Source organism: Mus caroli, unplaced genomic scaffold, assembly GCF_978045245.1.
Source record: "Mus caroli unplaced genomic scaffold, Mus_caroli_1 scaffold_18, whole genome shotgun sequence".
In the NCBI taxonomy this organism is placed as follows: Eukaryota; Metazoa; Chordata; class Mammalia; order Rodentia; family Muridae; genus Mus; species Mus caroli.
The window spans coordinates 32,535,855-32,549,068 of NW_028227273.1; the positions used below are offsets into that span (position 1 = coordinate 32,535,855).

The following is a 13,214-nucleotide window of genomic DNA, read 5'->3' on the forward strand; positions in this document are numbered from 1 at the left end:
ACTGCGCTTCTCAGTTCCCCTCTCCCTTCCTAAAAGATTGCTGGTTGTTGCTTATAAGTAGTCAGTCTGTTTTTCTCTCTGCCTAGGTCAGAGATGCCTTAGGGTAAAAGATATTTGGGGCTCGGGCACCGGATTATTTAAGTCCCAGCCGTATTCAGCCATATTCTCTTGTTCCTCAAAGGATCATGGTCAATATCTCTTTGTATTTAACTTTAAAAGACAGCACAGATCTTCTTAGAGGGAAAATAAATGACTGGAGCTCACCTCATTCTGAATGAATTAGAGTTGGCAGGCTTAGATGTCTAGAGCTGACTTATAGTACTTGATGCTAACGTGTAGCTCCTTGTAGTAGTTATAATGAAGTAAGGCTTCTTTCGGAGGCTGAAGTGATAAAAGTTAAGGGAGAAAAACACCACCATTTTTTATATTTTGGGCTCTGAGAATAATTTTGGTCCTCAGTGGGTTGACAGGACAAACTAGACCAATCTGATACTTTGGAAATTGTGCCAAGGTTTGTGCAGAGCAGCTTATGAGCAGCTTGTGTTAATCTGTGATTCATAGCAATGAAGGTCTCAGAAGTGAGAAATGGTGTCTAGCCTGAGGCCTGTGGGACACACACATCCGATTGTTCCCACTTTTGAGTGACGACATCGTCCAGCTTTCTATCGAGGAGCATGCTGGTGGCTTTTTCTTTTGTTTTTTTTTTTGTTTGTTTGTTTGTTTTTGTTTTTCCAGCACACCTTGCTGAAAACGTGAAGGTCTTGTTAATTTAAAAGATGCCATTCACTGAGCATGGACATATTTTTCTCACTTTTAAGTCCAGTGATAGGCAGATGACAACAATAATAGGTGCTTTGAGACAGGATGGTAATTTTCTTCAGTTAATTGTATTTACTCTTTAAAGCTTGGGACGACGTTCATATTAAAAACTTTGGGATCTGCAACCATATAGGTGGAAAACAATATGAACTAACCAGTACCTCCCCCCACCCCACCCCCCACACACCCGGAGCTCGTGTCTCTAGCTGCGTATGTATCAAAAAGATGGCCTAGTCGGCCATCAGTGGAAAGAGAGGCCCATTGGTCATGCAAACTTTATATGCCTCAGTACAGGGGAACGCCAGGGCCAAGAAGTGGGAGTGGATGGGTAGGGGAGTGGGGGGGAGGGTATGGGGGACTTTTGGGATAGCATTGGAAATGTAAATGAGGAAAATACCTAATAAAAAATAAAATAAAATAAAAACTTTGAACGTTTCGATAAGGTAGCACTTCACATTAATTTTGTCTAATTAAAATAAGTCTTGACCGGTTTTAGTCACAGTTGGAATATTGTGAATGGGTCTTGTTTTTGTCTATTTATTTTACAGTGACCAGATTTTAGAAACGGGGGCAACCTAAGGACGCTCTGGAAGCAGTTTTGAGGCGCAGCTGTCCTGAGATGGAACCTACTTGATCTCCACCGCTTCCTTCCTGGTTGATTCCATCCTCACCAGAGACTCGCTGCCACCGCACAGCCCAGCAACAGGAAACCACCCGGACATCTGCTGATGTCTCTAGCAAGCAGCCCATTTGTCTGCGTACTCAAAACAATGTTGATGATGTGACTCTCTTGTCTTTCCAGTTATTATTTTTTACATTGTGACAAATTACGCGGGCATTTCCTGGCTTCAGGAGAGCCTGAAATATTAGCAGTGGGCAACAGTCGAAAATATGTGTTGAGAATCCGAGAGTGGCTCAGGTTACCGGGAGTTAAAATTATCAGGGAAGCGACCAAAGCGAACAAGGGTTCATTCGGCCTCTGGTCTGTGTCTAAAGGACACGAAAATAGAGATTAATCTCCTGGTTTCTGAACACAACCCAAGCGCAGACAACGCACACACAAAATGATATGGGAAGAAAGAAAAGAAAGTAGATCAGTGGCAACTGTGATCTAAATTTTATTATATTTAGTATGGTCAGCGGGACTTTCCCAAGCCTTAAGGCTTTTCTTTGGGAGCAAAATGGGTTTTTAAAAGTGAGTTTGTCTGGGCTGTGCCAGTATCGTTTACTAACAAATGACTGCAGCTGCATCCCAGTGGCCTTGCGGCGTCTTAATGTTGGTTCCAGATGTGCTTAATTTATTTCCGGGGAGTAACGTTTGCCGTGAGAGGCTTGGATGGTTTTCTCACTTATCAGCACCGATTTCTTGGAGGTAGGTGAAACTTTAGTCTTCTCCTGGATGGTAAAACTGAACAAGAAGCTATTGTGACTTCATTAATAGCAAATGAGAAGCCCCGGAGGATCCTGGGTAAAGTTTGACATGTACTCAGAGCTTCTGGAGCATGTGTGGAACGTGCACCTGGACTGATGTTACGCAAGACCCAATTTTGTACAAACAGCGGCTCCTCGGGAATTTTACAAATTTAAAAATTTGAGAATTGTTCTTCATTGTTCGCTTTCAGAAACTCCAGTGGTTGATTCGTTATAAAATATTAAGAGGATGAGATGAACCTGATTTTCAGCTGCCTGAAGGACCACGGGATTGCAGCTGTGAGTGCTCTTTGAATATTGGGCATGAATAGTAATATAACGTATTTATTGCAGAGTAACCATATAAGTTTTATTTGGGATCATATTAAAATGAAAATCCATTTAAATGTAAAATTCATAATGTAGCTAGAGCAATTGTGAGTAGGTACAAAGTGATGCACAGAGTAGGATTTAAGAGACATTTTTCATGGATATAAAATCAACTTGTTGAAGGTATTCAAGGGAGGTCCACTGAGCTTAACTACTCAATGAAACAGACCATCTAAACTGACATGCACCAAAAGCGTAGAGACCACTGTCCCGTGAATGATCTCAGTGCCAATGCCTGAACTGAGAACCGTGTTCTCGTATCTTCAGCCTTTAGTGCTCATGGTAGAACAGAACATCGGGCCTGATAATAATGACAGCAAGCTGCTTGGTACCTAGGTTAGGCCATTTTGCACGAGTTTATAACCTCAACTCCTTATTTCTTGTACAGGCCTGTAGGAGCATGTAATCTTCTCCAAAGGGTTAAACACTTATACTAGTGTCTAAAATAAGAGTTGTTAACTAAAATTACCCTCCAAAATCATATTATCCATGGGAAAGAAAACTCTTGCACTTATTTTACATTGGTAGGAAAATCCTTCTAGTGACCCATGTGTTATTAACATGGGTCAGTCAAGCGTATGATTTTTCTACATCCGTAGGTGACAGAAGCGAGTGACTTGATGCTCAACAGCGCATTTCTGGTAGAGTGTGAAACGACGAGGGCCAAGTATTTTGACAGGTAGTGCAACGACTTAGAAGTGTGCTGGATATTCACCTGTGAGTCAGTAGGGTTTGCAAACGAATGAAAAGTGAATTCGATATGCTAAGTGGATAACTATCTCCCTCAAGCTTCTCTCATAGAGGTTTTTAAGTTAATATCAAATTCTCTAACTGAATGGCCGGGAGAGATGACCTGATTCTCAGCAATGGTGGCTCTTGACCTTCTATAAACCTAGTTCAGGCGATCTGATGCCTTCTGCTGGCCTCCAGGGCACTAAGCTTGCCCACTGTTACAGCCATACATGTGACCAAGACACCTATAGACATAGAACTTTAAAAATTAAACATATATCTATATCAAATTAAAAGGTTGGTCATAGGAAGTTATATTTGAACCCCCCAAGATAACCCGCATTTTATACTACTTTTTGGCTTGGTAACAATCTTGTATTATTTGCATAAAGTGATCAACCATACAAGTTTTTTCTTTTTATTACCACAGATAGTTTACAGTCACTCACAAAATAATAAGATACTTTTGACGTTGGAAATTTGTTTTGAAGCTTCAGCTTAAAGTATTTGTTACATGGTTGGAGATGTCTGGAGATCATGTTGTCCTGACGACATAATTAACTAATCTGAATGCCCTTGTTTTAGCTGGTTCTCCATAGTTGGAGTAAAATAGGCAAAGCTGAGTGATGTATAAAGAGAAGTTTATGTAGCTCAGGATGCTGGGGATCCAGCAGCAAGGCATGTGTATGAGAAAGCATAGGGAATCTCTGGACTTGCTCCAAAGTAGCCTACTCTGCAAGTGATATAACCCTGTCAGACTTAGCTGACTCCTTCTGTCCCCTAAGAACCAATCACCTGGTGGAACTCACTGCCTCTCACCCGTGAAACTTTGCAAACAGACCTTCAAATGAGTATGGGTAGACAATACATGCTAAGCTACAGCTCATGTTTTAACTACAAGTGATTTTTAAGTTTTATTTTATTTTGATGTGTGTGAGTGTGTGTGTGTGTGTGTGTGTGTGTGTGTGTGTGTGTGTGTGATGTATAGTGTAGTGTATTTGTACCCATGTGCATTTGTACATAGGAGTCAGAGATTCATCTCAGGGGTTTTCTTGATAACATTTCCCTTTATTTCTAGAGACAGAGCTTTTTGCTGAATCACTGATTCAGCAAGCTGAGCTTGCCACCAAGTCCTAGGAAGCTGCCTGTGTTGGTATTGCAGAGCCCATTGCTGTACCCAGCTTTCTCATGGGTACTGGAGATCTAAACTTACCTTTATGCTTGCATACGAGGCCTTTTAGCAACCGAGCCATCACATCAGCCCCTTTAGTGCAGCTGATTAACACTAATATCTCTTTTTTCAGTCTGGTGGCCATCGGATGGGAGAAGCATATCTCAAGGCAGGACACAGGGATTCTGGACTGTGAATCCACACTACGTGCATTTCTTGTGTTTACCGAGATGGTTCCAGCCTCTGACAGATACCTGCTGTCTTGGTTCTCCAGATGCCCATTGGGTTGAGTTGCCAGGTGTGTAGGCCAGAGGTTTTGTCATAGTGTAAATCTGATTCATATCTAGCACTGGGAATGATGAGAAACATGGTTTGAAGAATATAAATTCAGAAGACAAGCTTGTAGAAAATATTTCATATTAGATGTTTAAGTTTTAAGTTGAAGACTCAACTTTGCCATTATGGTGTGGACATTCGCTTTTATGAATGTACGAAGTGATGCGATTTTATGAACTGGATGCTACCCTTCATTGTTTGTAAATTTCAATGGGCACTTTGCAAAAGTAAAAAAGAACTTATCAGATTTTTTTTGTGTGTTACCATCCATAAACTCACAGCAGTTCTATGAACAATGATTATGCTTCTGTTGAAGTTTTATGTGTATACATTTCAGTGACTGGGAAGTAAAACGAACTCTAAACCACTGCTAGCAAGAATAAATTGTCTTTCCGTTCCTGTTATAGCAAAAGATATCATAAGAAGCAGTAAGAAAAAGTACAATTAAAATGGAAAGAAAGGCACTAAATGAGTCTGAGAATATTATCAAATAAAAGTCTATTGTATAATTTTTCTAGATTTTGTAATTTTTTTATTTTTAGTTTCTTTAAGATATGTTTGTTTCTCACTCATTTTCTTACATGAAATTGGTTTTCAGGCTCATTTTTGCTTTCTTAATGGGAACAGTTTCTAAAAGAGAGCTACTAACTTAATGTATGGTTACATGCATTTAGACATTGAGCAGTTCAGTCTTGCTGATGACCTTGGCCAAGGTGCTGTCTGTCTGTCTGTCTGTCTGTCTTGGGGACCTGCTCCTTGGTTGGTTCTGATTTGGTTGGTAATAGGCTACAGTTGTGAAAACCAGCACTTGACTCCATAGGATTTGCCCCTTAGAGTTTGGGAAACGCTAAGTTTGCTAGAAGTCATTGCAAAGGTTTCATCTGCTTTTGGTTTGTGGGTTCTGAGCTCATGTTTTCCAAATGTCACATTTGGAATGCGAAACCCAGGAGTTTTCAAGCATTTTGATCAAGTCATTGATTTTATTCTTCGTCTTCTGTGAATGAAGAATTCACGACCTGGAGCTTCTTTGTAAGCATTCTGCTTTCTCCTTATATATTACATTATGTAATCTCACGGAGCTGACATGTTCTTTGAAAGGCTAGGAGCATTTGAGGATGTGTGTTTTGAGAAGAAAGGTGAACTCATTTGCGTTACTTTCTAAATATTTTAATAATGTTAGCGAAGCCTGGAATGCCATTTTTATTCAGCTATCTCTTGTTTTTCTGCCACAACTTAGCACTTATAGTGAATGGCAATACATATTAACAAGAATACTGCTTAATAAGACTCAGGTTAATGATTATAATTATTCCTACATGGTGTATGCTGACAGTGTGTGCAAAGATATTCACTCCAAAAAAAAAAGCCAAAAAAAAAGTTTACAGGGTCCCCCCCCACTGCCCAGAGGAGGGGGAAATCTTCCTGTCTATTAGATTCTACTTCCTTGCCCCAAATTATCCAGTTAATTTGAAAAAGTAAATTTTTAGCAAATCTTGGTCAGAACAATCTAGAGCTGATCGATGCTACTGCACTGTCAGAGGCCTGCACATCACTCTACTGCTACCTTCCCTTGGCCAGCTTCAAGTCTTGCCCTTCCTTGGCAGGCTCAGGAGGGCGACGGTGTTCTGCTCCAGAGCCCTGATTTAAGTGTTTAACACATCTCCAAAGGTAAAACACCTAGTGATTAAGAAGTGGAATGTAAGCCAAAACTTTGAATCAGTTAAAAAAAGAGTAGCACTTTATGATGTCATTCTTTGGGTGTGGTCAATCAAAAGCTACCATTCACCTCAACTTCAGTCACACACTGAGCTGAGTCATCGACTCTGCACCAGTGTATATCTTGGAGTATTTATACGGTGCTCTTGTTTTCAAGATTGGAGGGTTTCTTTTAGATATCTCCTGAAAAGTTACCCCCATGCCCACTCACTGAATTTCGACCACAGACATGATTCTTAGGTAATTAAAATGTTCAGTTTTTTGAAGGAGACAAGAGAGAGAGAGAGAGAGAGAGAGAGAGAGAGAGAGAGAGAGAGAGAGAGAGAGAGAGAGAGAGAGAGAGAGAAATGAATGCTAAGCAATGAATACTATTCTTTGAAGAGTTAGGGGGTGGCCAACAGACATTCTCAATGCTCAGGCCTCTTAAATAATTCCCCACTAAAACAATTAGATTAAAAAAATACTCTGCTTCTTACATTTAGTTCAAAAGAACAATTCTTAAGAATATGAGGACACAAATTAAGCTTATTAAATTGTCAAAAATACATTATGTATAATGTCACACATAAGCATGTATGACAGAAATGTCTTCATTGTGTTTCATGGTGACCTTTTAGCATTTATGTAAGTTCTACTTGAGGTAATTCTGTTGAATCTCCTTAGCTCAACCATATTGAACAGATAATAGTGAGGCATTGTCCAATATCAATGATATCAATACTTTTTGTCTAGAAAAAAGTCAAGATGAATTTAAAATAAAAAGCCATCCAGTTGGTATTTATTATACATATGCAGCTATTTTTCTTTACTAATACATTTGTCTGTGTGAAAGATGTATATCCCACTCATCATATGAGGGCAATCTTTGCTCCCGTGTTTTGGCCTGAGTCTTCAGTATGAGTCTTATAGGAAATGGTCTTCCTAGAGCATGCCTCTAACTAGGGAATTTCAGCATGGTGTATTTGGAAATACATTAATGATTAAAAGTCTGATGTAAAATTGATCCAAGAACTCTGCCTTGCATGTGGACCAAGAAAAGAGTGTCTTAACATCTGTCTTTCTTGTGAATAGTTCAATTATTTTTGCAACAATACCCACTCAAAGGCTAAATTTTGTAGATATGTAGATTATCATTATGTAGATAAAGCTAGTAGCTCACTTATTTTTCTACTGTTGTCATACAACACTGTGAACAAGGTAACTTAGAAAATAGAGTTTAATTGAGCTCACAGGTCCAGAGTTGAAGTTAAAGATGCTGACATGATCATTTGTAGCTAGAACAGCAGCTGAGAGCTCATCTCTTGATCCACAAGCACAGGACAGAGAGAGGGCTAGTGGGGAATGACCTGGGCTTTGGAAAACTTGAATCCAGTGGCACGCCTCCTTCAACAAGACCACACCTCCCACTCCTTCCCAAACAGTTTTACCAGCTGGGGACCAAGCATTCAAATATATGCGCTTCTGTGAGCCATTCTCATTCAAACCACCACAGCTAATTAGAAGAACAGTTTATAGAGACAAAAACAAAACAAAACAAAACAAACAAACAAACAAACAAAAAACCCCCCAAAAACCCAAATCATTTTGGTAATAATAAATTCAGTTGGTTGTTGGAGAATCAGCCACAGAACAAGGGATCTAAGTTTGTAAAAGGCTGTGTCCACTCCCATTTCTTTAAGATGGAAACATTATTTGCTAGTAAGTTTCTGTAGGGTGGCTGTATCTGTGTATAGCTTTCCACACTATTGGACCTTGCACTTTTTTGCTCATATGGACAGTACCAGAGAGAACATATGATCAGGCATGTTTTCCCCTTTTGAAGCAATGCGTACAGCTTAGTTAAATTCAAATGAGTGAGTCCCAGAGTGTGTTTGAGTCTCTTTCTGGGGCTAAGAGAGACCTGCCCCTGGTTACTCCGCTTCCTTTGAATAGCTCTTAGGCATTAAACAGTAGAAAACGAAACAACAAACGTTATTCAGTAGAGAGCTAAAAGCCCAATCTACATAAACAGAGACTGAAGAGATAGAAGGACTGCACGTGGATTTGACATGCTGAGCTTCATAAAACACAAGCATGAATTTCCTCTCACAGCGAGTGTGGTCCAACATTAAATGAAGCATGGGGCGTGATTGCCAGAGATAAGATCAGTGGTTGGAGAGCATACAGCAAGCTGTTTTCCCCATACCAACTATAATTTCACTCTTCTGATCTATTAGACCCTCTTGGTGCACATCTTTGTAGATTTTTGCTAGTTCTCAGAAATGCATTAAAGAGCCCTATAGGCTATAACAAAAATTACTGAATATTTTTTTAATGTCTCACATGTTGAAAGTCTTAATTTTCGTTACATAAGAAATAACTGCCAATCGTGCCATTAAATCCTTACTCTTTAGACTTGTGAACACTAATGGCTGGGCTGCAGAACTTCAGCTTTTCCTGTAATCGTTTTTCCTGGTTTCCTGCGGTGGATATGTATCGAACATAAGAAATTAGCTGCAGAGAGAATTAGAGGGTGTAAGCCTGAGTCATGTAAATGCCAAAAGCTTTTTGTGACATTTTTCAGACTTTAAAAATGGAAATATGTTATTTGCACAGTAGCTCCTGATGGAATATGACACACTGCAGCGATGTGGTGAGTTTAAGATTGGGCTGAAGGCCATTAGGAACCCTCTGTGTGGGAGCCTGTGGCCTCTGCAGGAGAATGGGAGCAAGCTGTTGGGGAGAAGTAGGGCTTTGCCTGATGAGCCAAAGACTCCTCATTCCACCAAGAACTGCTAATGAGAATGAAGGGCTTGCTTGAACCTGTTTTCATAAACATGGCTTAGTAATGTAATTTTCAAGCTTGAGGTAACTTTTGTTTTTGTTCCAGATGCTCTTACATCAGTATCACCATTATCAGCTTGTGAAAAAAGTCCTGGGTTAGGTACAGACCTCAGCCCCTGCAATTCTCCCAGTCAGCGCCCCGTAAGTCTTGAACTGAGATATCTCTAACTTGTCTCAGAATGCTGCTTGCCCCATCTTTACACCAGAGAGTGAGTGTTGGGGTGCACAGCACAACAGGGCCCGGGGGTGTGGTAGGAAGTACAAGACTTCCGTGTGCCATACTGCCCCCACCTCCGTTCTCGAACCTTCCCCACTTTAGAGGGAGCCATTTGCAGAGGCAGAAACCTGCTCTGGTTTCACCAAAGGTCATGTAGGGTTCAGAAGTAAAGTCTCTGCAGAGGACTTTTCTGTTTCTATGACAGTCTTGCAACATACTGAACTCTCTCCTCTGAAAGTGCACAGGCATTGAAAACCTCATACTAATTTTCATATTTTGCTTAGACTTGGAATGTACCACCCAAGAAACAAACTTTCTTTTTACCTCACTTCCTGCTTTCTGTAAATGAAAATTCAGAATTTATTTATTGAAAAATAAATAGACCATGGATTCTGAGAAAAGAGGTGAATTATATCTGGAAGATGAAAAGGTAAATGACCAATAAATTCTTGAAGGAATTCCATAACTGTAGACTGCGTAAATGACTATTAACTAAACCAAAGGAAACAGCTCAGGGGGCAAACAATCTGGTTTTGGTTTTAGGGATACCTTTTGGAAGGAAACATCAGTCCTGCCTTCTCTCTGTGCCCCATCAACACGATCCTGATAGTCCCATTATGTTCTCAATGATGTTTAATAATGGCAGTGAGCATTCTGTCCCAGCTGACCAGCTTTTCGCTAATCTCATCCTTTCCCTTTATCTCAAAGAAATGTGTTGGCCCAACTACAGATCTTTCCTCACTTCTCTTCGCCCTGTGTTCCCTGCCTCTGTGTGGGCTTGGCTCTTACTTTATCTCAGCTACTTCGGGCTCTTTAATAGCTAAGCCTCTTGTCTCAACCTAATACTTCATCTTCACTGTTTATACAACAAATAAATTGTGTGATTGTGACATCCTGGTACATCTTTCTCCTTGTCTACTCATGTCCAGACATCTCGAAGTGTGTTTGAGTTGGAGAAAAAGTATTTAACTGTCTCCTGGGAAACATTAAAACCTGTAATCTATGATCATCGGAGGATCTTCCTATTTGCCACACAGATACACACACACAAACACACACAGACACACACACATAAACACATACACAGACACACACAGACACACACACACACACACAGACACACAGACACACACACATAAACACATACACATACACACACACAGACACACACACAGACACACACATAGACACACACAGACACACACAGACACACAGACACACACACATAAACACATACACAGACATACACACATACACACACACAGACAGACACAGACACACACAGACACACACAGACACACACAGACACACAGACACACACACATAAACACATACACAGACACACACACATACACACACACAGACACACACAGACACACAAAGACACAGACACACACACACATACAGACACACAGACACACACTTACACACACATACAGACACACAGACACACACACATACAGACACACAGACACACACACATACACACACACACACAGACACACAGACACACACACAGACACACACAGACACACACACACAGATACACAGACACACACAGACACATACACACAGACACACAGACAGACAGACAGACAGACAGACAGACAGACAGACAGACAGACACACAGACACACACACACACAGACACACAGACAGACACACAGACACACACACAAACACACACACACAGACACACACGTGTCTACTCAACATCAAAGTGGTTCACAGTTTGGTCCTTCTCCTCTGATGGATTTGTTGTGTCTCGTGCTCCACTGCACAAAGGCCATGATCGCAGCTTCATGGATTATCATTTATTTTTACAACCACATCTTTTTCACATTTAGTTCTCATTGCCTGACATCTCTTCTTTATCTTATGAATATGTAGTCGTTCTTTGATCTACCTCCCCACCCCATGCCCCTTTATGCCATCTCTTTTATTCTTTTACATTCTGGGTCCTCCGATGCCGAGTTTGGAGTCTCCCTCTTCTAAGCCTTTGCAATTTGATACATATTTATCTCTTTATTATTCCTGTACTGTTAAAAAGTCCTTTTATGATCATGGATTTATTTTGTTTTTGGAGTGAGTCCTAGCTCTTAGTACCCTATTCACAGATGAAAGGTCCCAACACTCCTGCAGCAATCATGAAAAGCAGAAGAAATCCAATACAGTGAGTATGGTAGACAAGGCTGTGCAGAGCCTGACCTCAGAGCCGCAAGGTCACAGCGTGCAGGAGCATTGCCATGTTGCCTTGAGCAGAATTCCTCTTCACTTTGAGGTTTGCCCATCAGTGCCATGAGAAAAAGCATCATTGTGCTAACAATGTGCTACTTACTGCATCCCGTTAAGAGAATTTCACTGCAGGCTTAATTATTGCTCACCTTGGTGTCAGCTTGTTTTCCCTTTATTACCTAACCATCCACTAGTCCAGGGGGGTTCCTACAGCCTCCAGGCTTCTCAAGATATGTCAGATCATATTATCTATCCGTATTGTATACCAACTGAAAAGTAAAGGTTTTCTAAACTCACCGGAGAAACCCTTGCCCCTGACTAATCTATGCCAAGATATGAACAGACATAACTTGGCCTTGCATTTGTCATTCCTGCTTAGCTAGTGATGAGAAGAATAGTTAGCTTAGCCAGGATGATAAACAACACATAAAAAAAAAACAACAACAGAGAACAGAATAGTTTTATGATGTTGCTATAAATTTCTAAATACCAGGTATAGGATAGACACCAGAGACCAGACTCTTCACCTGATCTCAACCATGCGTCACAGCTCAGAATTTTGTTTTGCTCCAGGAGCTGTCAGAAGGGTTCTGAGAGTTGGGTTAGCTACCACTCAAGGAACAGTTATCTGCAAACAAGTATTGTCCATTTCAAATCAATATACTGAGAACATTAAGCAAAACAAAACTGTGCTTTTCTAGAAGGCTCTCCTGTTGGAATCCTCTGACAAGCAGAGGAGAGGCATTCTGAAACATTATGAAGCATGCCATGAGGCATACACTATGTCAAAAGTGCACTTACGGGCTGGTGAGATGGCTCAGTGGGTAAGAGCACCTGACTGCTCTTCCGAAGGTCAGGAGTTCAAATCCCAGCAACCACATGGTGGCTCACAACCGTCCGTAACGAAATCTGACTCCCTCTTCTGGAGTGTCTGAGGACAGCTACAGTGTACTTACATATAATAAATAAATAAATAAATAAATAAATCTTTAAAAAAAGTGCACTTACTTTCAACTTGTTTGAAAACCAGAGCTCAGTGTTGTGGGATGATTTACAGTATTGTTGAGTCTGTCTCTGGTTACATGCTATAAAGCTTCATCAACCACATGTTACAGACAATCATGTTTATTACCAATTCTAAAAGGGATGATATACAAGTTTTTTTATATGAAGGCTTAATAAATAGCTAATAAAATGTTAGGAACCCTTTTCTGTTTATGTATCATAAATTAACTCAAGAAAACCAGATGCCACATAATTTGCGCATATTAAAATAGACTAATGTAAAAAAAATGAGTGCGATTTGTGATCTCTTTTAGTTTTCAGGGTATTTCATGGCCACAATTAACAGGCAATCAGGAAATA

General features: G+C 40.4%; 1 long non-coding RNA gene across 1 annotated transcript in view; it reads left to right on the forward strand.

Moving 5' to 3' along the window:
• The first annotated feature begins 2,333 nt into the window (after positions 1 to 2,333).
• The window catches only part of LOC147000383 (uncharacterized), a 59,024-nt gene continuing 48,143 nt past the window's right edge, over positions 2,334 to 13,214 (forward strand). The window contains exons 1-3 of the long non-coding RNA XR_015045812.1: positions 2,334 to 2,529; positions 3,219 to 3,298; positions 4,656 to 4,820. This is a non-coding gene — a long non-coding RNA (uncharacterized LOC147000383). The remainder of the gene's footprint in view (positions 2,530 to 3,218; positions 3,299 to 4,655; positions 4,821 to 13,214) is intronic.